Raw genomic sequence first — 13,797 nt, forward strand, 5'->3', positions numbered from 1 at the left:
ATTAAATTGCGTCGTTAAAAATTTAACTTCAGTATGCCACTGAATGCATCTAACTGTTAGTAGTTTAAAAAAGATTAAGAAAGATATAACCGGGATATAGAGATAATATGATGTTTAGTCCTCATATATCACTTCACTCTCCTTGACACAGGATAATGGTGTGTTGATATTGTATAAAAAAAAATAGTATTAAATTTAAAAGTAATGATAAATAAACATTAACACGTTGCTGGAATTTCTTCAAAAATATTTTACAAAATAGTTTAGAAAAAACATACAATACATATTATACTCAACAGCAAGGCAAATTGAAAAATGTCCTTTAAAAGTGCCATCAGAAATTCAAAATTCGATTTATGATCTATAAAACACAAAGGTGCTACATAAAACTTTTTGAGTACCTACCTACTACGTCTACTCGAAAAAAAACCACAGAAAAAACGCTGTAAACCAATTTAATATTTTATTTATAAATGGAATAAAAATAAAAAAAAAAATACTATCGGTCGGTTTATATAAAAAAAATAAAAAAAATACTTATTTTAATACATTGATAGAAATTCACTAGTAAGAAGGATAATAGATATAATAATAATTTGGCTATCTTCAATTTAATGTACATCTATCGATAAAGATCACAGACTTTATCGTAATTCTGTAAGCTCACCATATTATACAAAATCGATAATATACGTATTTTTTTTTATATATACCTATATCTACCACAACGTGTGCTTATTAGAGCTTACTACTTACTCGATACAACTAGCTATATATTTTATCTGAAATTTAATACTCGATATTTGATACCTCTACATTATTTTATTCTTAAAAGTAATAATGGTTCTTAATATATTATATTATACTTAGTATGAATAAAAAATTTTAAGATTAAAATCGAAATTTTTGATTATAATATGAATGTTCTCGATATTTTGATTTTTAAGTGCGAACTTTAATTTATTAATAATAGTTAATCTAATAATCTATACTTAATGTACTGAATATTATTACCACTATACTTTTTTTAAATGATTAATATTTTAATAATTTAAATTCTGAGGTCATTTTTAAAATGGCTACATCAATATTTGATGATACTAAGTATATTTATTCGGACAATTTTTTATAAATATGAAAATGCTTTGAAAGTCTAATCGAATAGGAATCAGTTACATTTATCACAATAGTACCTATATTGTTCAGACTTGACAAATTTTTGATTTACAAAATTGTCCAAGCTTTTCAAGATAACATATTAAAAATTGTTTGTTAAATCATAAAAATGTCAACCTAATAGTTCATGATAATTATAACATTGAATAGCTATCGAAAATATTAAAATATTTTAAAAATTAACTATTTATTATTTTTATTTTAAAACTCTTAATAATATATTATGTTATTGATTTTTCGCACATACAATATATATATAATTAGGTTCTGTATTAAACTTTTCTATATGTCCAAATAAAACAAGAACAAAGCTCAAACTTATTCCAAAGACAAAGCATAGAATCGCAAATTTAAAAACACATTGTACAATACATGTGTGTATTATGTATATTATTATGCATACCTACATGTATATTTTATAACGTTCTTCTAATTGCAGTACGAACATTATAAAGTTCTAGCATTAATGTATACTTTTTGTATGTGTATAAAAAAATACAGGTCTTTAGATATCAAGAGCCTTTAGAATGAAAAAAAAATTCACCTTTTTTTACATCACTCACATATTCTTTTTTTATATTGTCTAACACATCTCGCTTCAAGCATTAACGCATTTTACAGCAGGAAAAATAAAAACAACGGTGATCTAAATTAAATTTTTCTATTACTATATATCCATGAGTTATTAATGCATTTATCTCCTATACTAACTATGCTGTGTGCTTTAAGTTTGAATTCTTAGTTTTTAGTATTTTATTATTTCTTTATATAATTTCTAAAAATCTGAAAATAATCTAAAAATCCATAATCTATGTCAACATAATATTTAACACTTCAATCGTTGTTTTACTCTTCATCATATAATTTAATATATTCCATCATTAGTCGTTACATTTTACGATCGACTTTACACAGCTCTTCAGTTATCGTTGTAGATACTGTAGTGCAACCATTTATACAACGTTGTAATTAGTTCAGCAATCATTTACATCCTGTCAGTAATTGATTTACTCGACAAGAAATTAAGATTTAAAAGCAAATATGATTTTAATATATTTTTTTATTATTATTATTTTAGTTTGTATAAATTAGTTAAGTTTTAATAAATCATTATTTTGATCGTTCTTATTTTATTTTTTGTTACAAATATACTAAAAATGTACCAAGCATCTCATTACTACAGTATTATTAATCTTACTGTAGCTTAATAGAAAATAATAATTAATCAGAGTAGTGAATAATTAAATGTTATATAAACGTTGAATTATAATATTAATGTTTAAGACCAAATTCTTGGAATGAATAATTTAACTAGTCACTTTTTATATGCTGAAACAAATAATATGAAATCTACATTGTAAATAAATAATTATCGTTATTATAATTATTTCAGTTTAAATTATGGTATTTAATTCGAATCTAATAAAATATGTTAATATTGACTCAAAAATATATAAATTTATACAGATTAAAAATTAATAATTAAGTTTCGTCGTTGAACTTTGAAAAATTATCAATTATCATTTATCATCACTTATAGAACAAATGGTTTCTTTTTATTTTATATGAAATATTAGTAAAATAAAAATGAATTTAAAATAGATAACAATTAAATTGGTACATAGGAAAAACATACACTCAAATGTTAATTTTAATGTTGGGTTAATTATTTAAAAAAAAAAATATTTCTACAAAGAAATTCTCACGCATAAAACCTCATCAATATCTTTATAGATACGTATCAAATAAAACAAGATAGATATAGTAATAAACCTAGCCTTTCAATAATTATTATAAATATGCAAGAAAGGTTTATTTTTATATTAAACTGTCATTTTTACTCGTAAATACAATAATAACATGAATACGCTTCAAATGAATTATATTTTCCGTAAGTTCCAGGATCATTAAAATTTTAGTCCTCAAAATATTCTTTCACTTCATTTTGTAAGTACACAATTTATCTAAGCGACTAAATAGGTAGCAATAATGTTATAAGCATTTTATTTTAAAATAAAAATTAGAGCTATGAAAAGTGTGTAGGTACAAATTACAAATACTGTGTATATAGACAAAATTTAAACCTCCCATAATCATCTCCTGTCATCCATGAATTCACAAAACTGATTTATATAATAATATTCATTTTTTAACAAATTTTACAATAATTACAAAAGTTTTTAGGCACGTGCTGATAATACTAATACAATGTACAATTTCAAATTATTGTTCACGGACACAATATACTGCAATATGATTCACCATTTCAACATGCTCTACCCTATTTTTTATTTTATAATAATGAATTTATTCAAAATTCTTATTTTTTAAATATTTAAATACTTATACAAGTATGCTAATGATTTTATTTTCAATCAACTTTTTGTTTTTATAACATTTAATGAGTTCCTGATTTACAAACGCCGTTTTTTTTCAAATGCGATCTAACCTTATTTAGATACTGTAGTCTGTAAGTCTATACATTTTTAAACAGATGATTTTTTTTGAACATTTATATCAAAATAAAATTTTAAATGTGAGTAGTTTCTGAATCAATATAATGTAATATGTATATAATATAATTTGTAAAAATAGTTTTACAGAAAAAGTGTATAGTTCTAGTATTTACATATCCTAGTGAATCATCCTGTATATTATACATACTATGTATACTGTATACACACTATACTGCAGTTTAAAAAACAATATAAAATTGATAAGGGTATAATCATAGAACCCTGTGTTTAGTACTTACATGGAAATGTATTTGTAATTTTGGCCAAGAGAGTAGAACATCACTCGATGAATGAAAGTGGTGAAAAACGGTCAGATTGAAGATAAAGCATGTGCTTACATTTTTTTAATAATCGAATAAAAAATACTCTTGAAGGATTACTTCATTTTATTTATTATTTTCACGATCAATAATCAAATTCATTTTTTTCCACACGAGCGCATAAACAATACAAACGTTAAAAAATAAATCTCACGATCAAATATTTTTTAATATGCAAAAGACGAGCACTTGCACACGTACCTACCGTTATTTACAAATACAAATATTTTAAAGAGTTCTATTTTATGTATTTATCTCCAGAGTTTGTATTATAAGTTATAACAATGTTCTCTAGGTATAGTCGCATTACCTATCTCGGTTATTTAAACAAACACTTCACACAAAGTAAAAAATTAAATCTTGTACATACGATCAATCTGGAAACATTGTACGACATTATCTTAAAAACACGTATAGGTAACGGTTCACTATAATATATCTTCAACTATAGCTACTCAAATATTCCTTTACTATTTTATATACATCAATTTTCCATTACAAGCATCCTATTTTACGATAAACTAAGTATTTTTAACTCTCATCCTAAATACATTTTCAATATTACACATTATTCATTATCTATAATTTTAAACCGTTGAAAATTTGATAGATTCTTTTAATAAATATACTTATAGAAAGTACAATTAAATATTAATTATAATGATAAACATACGATTAAAAAACACATAAAAACTCTAATATATGAATTTCAGATTATTAATACGTATTACGTAATTAAATTTATGGCCAATATTGTAGTTATTATTTTTTACCGATAAACTTTATATTTGGACCATATTCAAATTAGTTATTACATATTAACTAAAAACAAAATATGTTATGTTTAAACAAAAATTAAACATTTTTTCAATTCGAAATATAGATAGGTCATTTGTAAAGAAAAAAATTATATTTAGGTCATGTAGTTCAATAATTGACTTTTGTTTTTCAAAGAGTTATTAATTATATTACATATAGTACACAACAATTGTTTTATAGACTGGTTATATCAAACTATTAAATTATTTCATCTAAGTTAGTAGGACATAATTATTTCATTTCCGGCGATATTATTACACGGAAATAAGTAAACATGTTAAGCACTTTAAGTGGTTTGGTGGTATTGGATCAGACGGAGTAATAAAACAAAAAATATTATTATTTAGTGAAACACAAATCACAATATTATATAACGTGTATGATACACCATTATTGTCATTACTTTTAAATCAAAATTGCGTATTGTTAATACATAATACGAGAAAATATGAGACTATTCATTATATTTCTATAATATTTGTACTGTAACACATTATTATGGTCTTTTCATAACCATACATCAATTAAATGATGATTGTACCCAGTGGTCTTTACAATATGAAACATATGGATGATGGTATCATAATATTTAACGAGTTTTCCAACTTGAATGCTTTTCAAAACTTTCGTTCGTTTAAGACACACTGTACGATGTAACTATTGTCAAGAATATAATATATGTTCGCTGCAAATTAGATAGGGCGTATTACTTAGATATTAGTTATTACTAAATATAATAATATTACTGGTAAGTTATCAAAATGATAGATGTTAAAACACACGTATAGAAACGGGTGTCATAAAAAATGTATTATAACCGAATCAAATATCCGTTTTAAAACAATAGTTTTATAAAATTATATTTACACGCAATTATTGAATAACTGGTGTTGAACTTTTTTATAATTTATCACGCCGTACATCGAATCATTAAATATAATCATTTATTACAAATTATGCGAGGTTAACGATAGTAGACATATAAATGGATTTTGAATAAATAATTCCTGCTACGAACAGTGCGCGATAATAATAATATATAATATACCTATGTAATAATGTGTCAGCCGTCGAAAATCATACGGATAATTTTTTTTTCTTCGCTATAGAAATCTGACGTTAATATTCAGAACAACCGGAACAGAGAAGCGTTTATTGACCCTATGATGAAATGACTAAGTTACTTCATTTTTTACGTGTACCGTCAAGTAGTGCAATCACAAATATTATCGGATGGTCCATTGTGTGACGTACACGCCGAAACACCTCAAACAAAATATTCACATTGGTATTGTTTTTTCGGTTTACAAAGATAAAGAAACGAATCATTTGGATTGGCCTCATAATATTACTATTGTATCACAACGTGAACTGTTTCCAATAGTGAATAATAATATTGTGTGACAAAAGAATATTAAGCCATCTCATAGAATACGGTGGATTTTTGTTTTTTTTACGTAACTTCTAAAAATATATTCTAATAATTAAAAATACATTTAAATGTAATAGATTTAGCATACCCATAGATGCGCCATGCATTCTTCGATAATTTTTTCTAATTTTTAATGTAAATGTATACAATTTCATACAACTTTTTCACGAAAACTAAATGAAAATTGAGATATCTAAGTTACTTCATATCGTATAAAAATTAGATACGTATAATAAGTGTTTACATACAAAATATAAGCTGTGTTAAGTTTCTACGTCTGAAATAACAATTACATTTGAAGAAATATATATACGTATATTTAAATGAAGTATTGAATTTTCAAAATTTCAATGTATTTTTTACTGTGTTGTTTTTATTTTCTACTATATATTTTTACATTTTACATTTTTTACAACACATATGCAAATATTTTATTCAAAATGAATGCAACACTTATCTAGATACAATATATGAGCTATTTTTCTAATACGTATTAAAAACCATTTTTTTTTTTTAATAGGCTACCAAATACATATTTTATCTTACCTATATCAACATTATAATATTAATTTCTTTAAGTACAATCACTCCGTATGGTGACTATAATACGTTTATGATGCATGATATTATAGTATACTACTACAACAGTTTACTCAAAGTATATACGATATGTTACCGCATTAATCAAAGATAGTTATCTGTAATCTATGATTTTACGCTGCACTGGCGTAATTCACCATAATTTCTTGGTAAGGTTAAATGTAATAATTAAATGTTCGATGATCACTTGAGCACTTGACATTGGCAAACGCATATCAATGACTGCGGCGACGACAAAACTCCACGTGCAAGTCCGATGATAATATACACGTAGTGAGGGGAGTACAAAAATTGAATGCAAAAACGCGTGGTACTGATGCCGTCATCTCGCCTACACCAAACCCCTCTGCCCGTTCTACCAGCCGAGTCGCCCGCTATAATCCTGGCGCGTTCGAGTTTTTTTTTTTTAATTGAAGCATCCTGCAGGACCCGACCGATCCACCGCGGGAAGAAACAATCATATATGCGGCGAGAGACTGAGAGAGAAAGAGAGAGACACTGTTTCGTGTTATATTTTTTATAACACAATATAATATATCATATATTGTCGTAATAATTATTGAACTGGTGGAAAGGGAGCGGTGACCGAACTATATAGAGGTGATGAAAAAAATATTATTGTATACGAATACGATAACGCATTACGGAAGTGTGTGTGAAGGAGGCCTTCATTTTTTATTCGTACATTACATTGTATTCGATTTACAATCCACAGATTCGTAAATAAGGACAGAAATACATTATCATCGATCAATTTCTCGGTTAATTAAAAACTTATATCCGAACGGGATATATATTATTGTATAGATACATTATAGTATTCACAAAAATTGGACAATCGGTATCGGGTATCATTAATAATGTAACAGAAAACGATAAAACTAAAATAGACATTTACCCGATCGTCGTTGCGTGCGAATAACAATGTTTGGAAATGAAAATAATAATCCGTTTTTGTTTCTTTACTCGCTTCACTAAACGATTGTCCTTTTCGTCAGGTAACGATTTCGAGTAACGTCTCGATTGAAACAAGAATAATTTTCAATAACAGGTGTCAGAAGTTCTAGAAATGAATATATCATTTCATATCACGCTTGTCGAAAAAATTCTAATAAGTGTGTATATTTACACGTACAAAATGCCTTTGATAAAAAATCGCAAATGAGTAATGATTTTACAGATTATTTATCATCTGTTTAAATATAACATAAAATTATCGCTATCTTATTTGTTTGAAATATAAACTCATTCACAGCTTAATACAAATTACTAACAATTATCATTTTATTTTTTTTTTATTCAATGATGAAATTGTGTACATCAGTTAACTCGTCCAAAAGCATTAAGCCAAAAATTTAATATCCTCATTGTATATCTGAGTTCAGGAAATAATGAAAAACCAACAAAAACTTTTAACCTTTTTTATGTATTCATTATTATATAGTATAAAGGGTGTGTGAGATTAAAAAAGGTTGCATTTTGTGGGGAAACGTGACAGCGTGAAAAATCTCTATTAAAACACGTACATAGATAATAAATGTTTTTTGCTTACGAATCTGTTTATTCAAAATTTAAGCTTTTAAAATATACAATCTCTTTAAACTAGACTAAGTACTTTGATATATTATACCTACGCACTTTTCTCAATTAAATATATCTATAAACTGAATAAATTAAAAATTATCATGAAGAATCTATATTCTTATCCTATATACCTACTTATTTTAAATTTAATTTCAACGATTTATAAAGACCTATTTTATTTCATAAATTTTTCAGAGAACATAAAACCGTGTTTCAATTTTATTAATTTAAGGATACATACAGCAAGTGTGAAAAACTACGGACTGTTTTAAAAAATAATGTACATTAGGATACAGTGGAATAAACCCGGGTTCGGGTGCTATACATAATGCAATAGTAATTCTACTGTAGCCGAGTCCGTTTATTACGAATTTGTTAAAATATTTATCTCTATCCTTTCGAAACCAAAACAAAATTGTTATACACTACACCAATGGATTTGACTTACGTCCTTTTGACGATAAGTGTATAAGGCGTAATTTCACAGTATTATCGTGGGCGTGTGCACAATAATACTATAAAAGCGTGTTGATATAAGCACGCCGAGCACATTTTCTTGACACAGAAAATTTGTTACACTATCAATTTTACCCAACTAAAAGCCACCAGCGCTTTCGAAAGAAATTACTGTACATAATTCATAACTGAACGATAAAATATAATATGTATTATTTATATATATAGCATAGAAGATATAACTATAGAATAGATTAAATGGTATAACATACAGACACAACCGGATGATTAAAGAACGCGCAATTTGTTATCTTTACGTTTATTGTGTACGGGTTACACGATTAAATAACACTTAAAACATCACGTATGATGTTTTACAGAATTATACACGTGTTATACGAAACTTTATTTGATATCCCGAGTGATCTGGACAAATGCGATACAGATTTCAGTAATGTTTTTCTAATCAAAGAAGTACGCAAGCATTACGACGATTATCTTGAAATTTTCTTCGTGGTTAAATATTATACCTAATACCTACCTACGATTAGCAATATGTATACCTATTTTAGTATTCATACGTAAATATACTTTATTGTTATTAAATAAATAAATATCGTTAAGACAAAATTCAAGTAGGTATACACACAGTGTTGATTATGTATTGAATTTATGCGAAAAATATTACTCCACGACTTATGTTTCTTCTGTAGTTCTGTCTGCGTTGAAAAATTATAATAACTTGATTAAAGTATTCAAAAGCTACTACCTACATTTCTAGTCTCCAAAATTATTCAAAATTAAAAAGGGTATAAGTAGGTACAGTAGATATGTATATAATACTATGCAAATGAAGACGGGACGATTTTAAATTATAAAACAGGTATAGAAATTCTAATGCTTCTGTGTACGAATAATTTACACGTTACTATTTTTTTCTGCTTCCACCGAAACATGGATAATTCTTCTAAAGTTCATTCATTTTTAATCAGTGAATATGAACAGAAAAAGATTGTTTATTTAAAAACAATTGTGCACAGATATTTTTTTATGTTAAGATTCGCTAGTTTTTACCCTGGACCTCACAAATTCGAAAGATGGTCCTGTTTATCGAGTGGAGGTGATCTTGTCGAAAATCTAGTAATCAAAATCAAATAAATTAAATATTTGATCATATGTTATTCGACTGAAAAATGATTCGATCACATTTTATCGATCATTAAACGTTTAACCAAATGGCTCGCACTGCTGTGTATCATAGAGTATATATTATATTCGTATCATATGCGTATAAATATAATGTAGTAGTGACATAAATTCGTACAATAAATTTTCGACAGCAATATTAACAACGCGCTGAAAATGAGTATAGTAACGAAAAGAAATCACGATAATAGGACAGTATTATATGGTTATATTTAAATTCGATTGAAATAAAAATAAATTTGATTTACAACTGTAAAGATATTAAAAATTGAACAATTCGTTAAATATTGCGTGATGACAAAATATCAGTGTACGCACGCTTGACAAATCATGATCGAAACGCCTCGTGGGATATCTGTCAGCGATATAACATTATAACATTATACATATTTCAAAAAACATTATTCGAACACTGTAGTAGTCAGTTGAAACTTGAACACGTCAACGGAGAAAAGTTTAAAGTAAACCTATGTTGTGCGTATACAGAAGAAACAAGTTTTCAAACAGTAATTCGAACTCCGACGATTAATCGGTGCGTAATACAACATTTCGTTCACGCGGTCGTTATTTGTATTTTATGTGAGCCAAAAGCATTAAAAACCCACTGTGACGAACGCATCACGTAAGCCCGGCAAGAAAAAATCACAAAAAAAAATATATCCATAGAATTTTAGAAGCGTAAAAGTATGTTTGTAAATTTATAACACCGACAAACAATAAATGTGTTGTTTCGATATCGAATAATATCATGTAAGACTTAACGTACGTATGTTTTTATACATAATATGTACATGTGGCGAGCTATTACAAAATATTATATACTAATACATATTAAACAATTCCATTTTTATCAATATAATTACATTGTATCTCTTTTTATGGTTTTAAACTTATAACCATAATATTTTTCGTTTAAACCACACATAACAGCTGCTATGCCTATATAGTGTAAATCGAAATATACCGTGATACCGCAGAAAACTGATGACACTTTATATTTCAAAAACAAAACAAAACTAGTACAGCCAAAAAAGTTATACCTTTTTTTTATAAATACGGCCAATGGGTTGACACTGGCAGTCCTGTTTCTCTCAATAATATTATTACGAGATGAATAATTATTGTACGGACGGGTCGAATAATGTTATGCTGGTGAAACTAAACCAGATAATACATTGCCTACGTTATTAATTTAATTCGAAACTAAGACGTCATTTTTTTTTTAAATAATTTTGGGTGGAAAATGGCGATTAAACAAAACCCTAAAACATTCGGCCATCGTCTGAGGACAATAAAACATTTTCTGTCGGCGATGTTATGACATACCCACAAAGACAATAATAACGAATGTGATTAGAAGATGAAAAAAGACTCACGAGTTGTGAGAAACCAAAGCATACTATAGTGGCCACCTAACATACTATACCGATTACCTCCCATCATTGTCCCCAGTAAAATTGTACACCAGTTAAGTTGCCTTCGATGATCAGGTAGTTCATATTTAATAATAATTATAAACGAATCACCTGCCGAAAAAGTTCACACTAGTATTGCCAACTCTAAAAAATTAAGTAGTGGCTGGTAAACATAACTAAAATATACCACGTAAATATAATGTGAATTCGTGTATACACAATAATATATTGTGTGTGATAACGATAAACAGTTGAGTTTATAGCAATATCTATTTAATATAATAAACTATGATGTATCCATAATATTCAATTAATTGAGTTTAACAGAAAAAACTACAGTTCTGCATAATATATAATAATGATTAACATCAGCCTGATAGGTGGGTACTGTACGCAGATGCGTATTTTTCTATATTCATCATTAATAATTATTTTATTAATCATCGTTGTTTTGTTTCTAATCCATAATGATCCGTCTAATACGTCAAGTGTAATTATTGGGAATAAGTCAGGACTCCGAGATTACGAATCAGTTTTGATAGATTTTGATGTTTGAAAACGTTTGAATCGTTTATAGGAAATTAACCGTTGGTAGTTAGGTCTCGACCATTTCCGATTGCGATCAAATTTAAGGTGCGTCTGCGGTCGAGCCCCTCGACTCCGGCAAGCGACTAGTACACGCGCCCGATAAATCACCGACTATACAGCACACCGATAGGCGGTTAAACGATTCGCCGCCGTCGAGGGTGCGCCATTTCGGCTCGCCGGACGCGGACACAATGATGTCGAACACAGGTGTAGGTGGTATACGGCCATGGGGGTTTACCTGTTGGTGTACGGGGTACACGGGCGGATGCGTGTGTAGACGTGCGACTTGGACGACATACGGGACGACGACCGATCGCGTTCGAACGGAATGATTATGAAAATGTGTTATATAACGAGTACAATACAATGTGGCCAGATGGATACCGAGTACAGACTGTCTGCCGAGTCACATCACGTGAGCCCGTGCCAGTCATAATTAATCTACAGCGATAAGACGCACACAACGTGATTTGCCTCTTCCGCCGTGCACGAGGTGTTCCGAAATTTCCGCGTCGGAAACGGTGTGGGCCACGCTCACGGAGAACGGCCGACGCTTATAATACTAGCACCGCGTTTTCGAAATTCGGAACATCTTCTCCCCCCCCTCCCCCCGTGTCCAAATGCGCACGTACCTGATGTATACGTAATCGTGTGCGACCGGCGTTTCGGCATCTCTCGAAGACCCGAAGATTTTCGAACGAAAGATTTTGAGTGCGTCGCACTATCAAAAACTGACGTTGGAGAATGGCGTTGGAAAAACACGTGCGCTGCGCCGGCAAGACGTACAGAACCGATGCCTGCGCGACCAATGTAATAGGCATACGTGTCGACTGTTTCTCCGCGAAAATTTGAATTATCGGCACCGGTCGGACCGTTCGGGCAAAAAACGATATCTCAGCCCGTACGCGCGGCAGTGGCCAGTCGGCGGAGGAGGATCTGTACGATTAGTGGGTTGTCTTATATATTATATATATATGGTGTGGGTCGCGCGACGTATATACCCGAAGTGGATAACAGACGCGACCGTTGCACATCACTACACGGCTCTCGGGTCGGCCGGCCGTGAACGCGTTCTCGTCGTTCCCAACCCCGAATCCGTTTAAACGCATAAAAATAATATATTTTAAAATTAAATGTTTTAAAAACTACATGTTATGGCCTGTACGACCGCGGACCGTTCGCCAGACTAATATTAAAATATTACGCACAGCGATAGGACTCCAACAATAATAATATAATAATAACAATAATAGTAGCAGTGTATAATAATATATAATAATAATAAGGGTAAATGGTACTCACGACAATAACAATAATAAAGGAATATTATGCGTTGATGCGACGATACCGTATCGACCGGCTACGCACGTGGTGCCGTGGGTGTCGGTGACCGGTGTAGTGGTTGAGTGTGAGCACACGGTAAACGAATGCGACTGCTGCGGCGATGAGTCTACGACCGTGTACGTGGTGGCCAACGGTGGTAGTGTGCCGGTGGTGACGATGGCGGCGGCTGTAACGGTGGTGGCTGTAGTAGTAGTGGTGGTGGTGGTGGTGGTGGTGGTAGTAGTCGACATGAACGCCGGCGGCGAGCTGCTGTTGCTGGCCGCTCTTGCCGCTGCTGCTGCTGCCGTTGATTCTGTCACCGTCTCGGTACGTGTGTGCGTGCGTGCGTGTACGTGTGTGCG

General features: G+C 29.9%; 1 protein-coding gene across 1 annotated transcript in view; it reads right to left on the minus strand.

The window, feature by feature from the left end:
• LOC132918604 ((11Z)-hexadec-11-enoyl-CoA conjugase-like) overlaps positions 1–13,642 on the minus strand; it is a 50,574-nt gene extending 36,932 nt beyond the window's left edge. Inside the window, exon 1 of the mRNA XM_060979946.1 lies at positions 13,415–13,642. The gene's annotated coding sequence lies outside the window, so the exon portion shown is untranslated. The remainder of the gene's footprint in view (positions 1–13,414) is intronic.
• Positions 13,643–13,797: the final 155 nt, after the last annotated feature.

This window comes from Rhopalosiphum padi, chromosome 1, assembly GCF_020882245.1.
Source record: "Rhopalosiphum padi isolate XX-2018 chromosome 1, ASM2088224v1, whole genome shotgun sequence".
NCBI classification, from domain to species: Eukaryota; Metazoa; Arthropoda; class Insecta; order Hemiptera; family Aphididae; genus Rhopalosiphum; species Rhopalosiphum padi.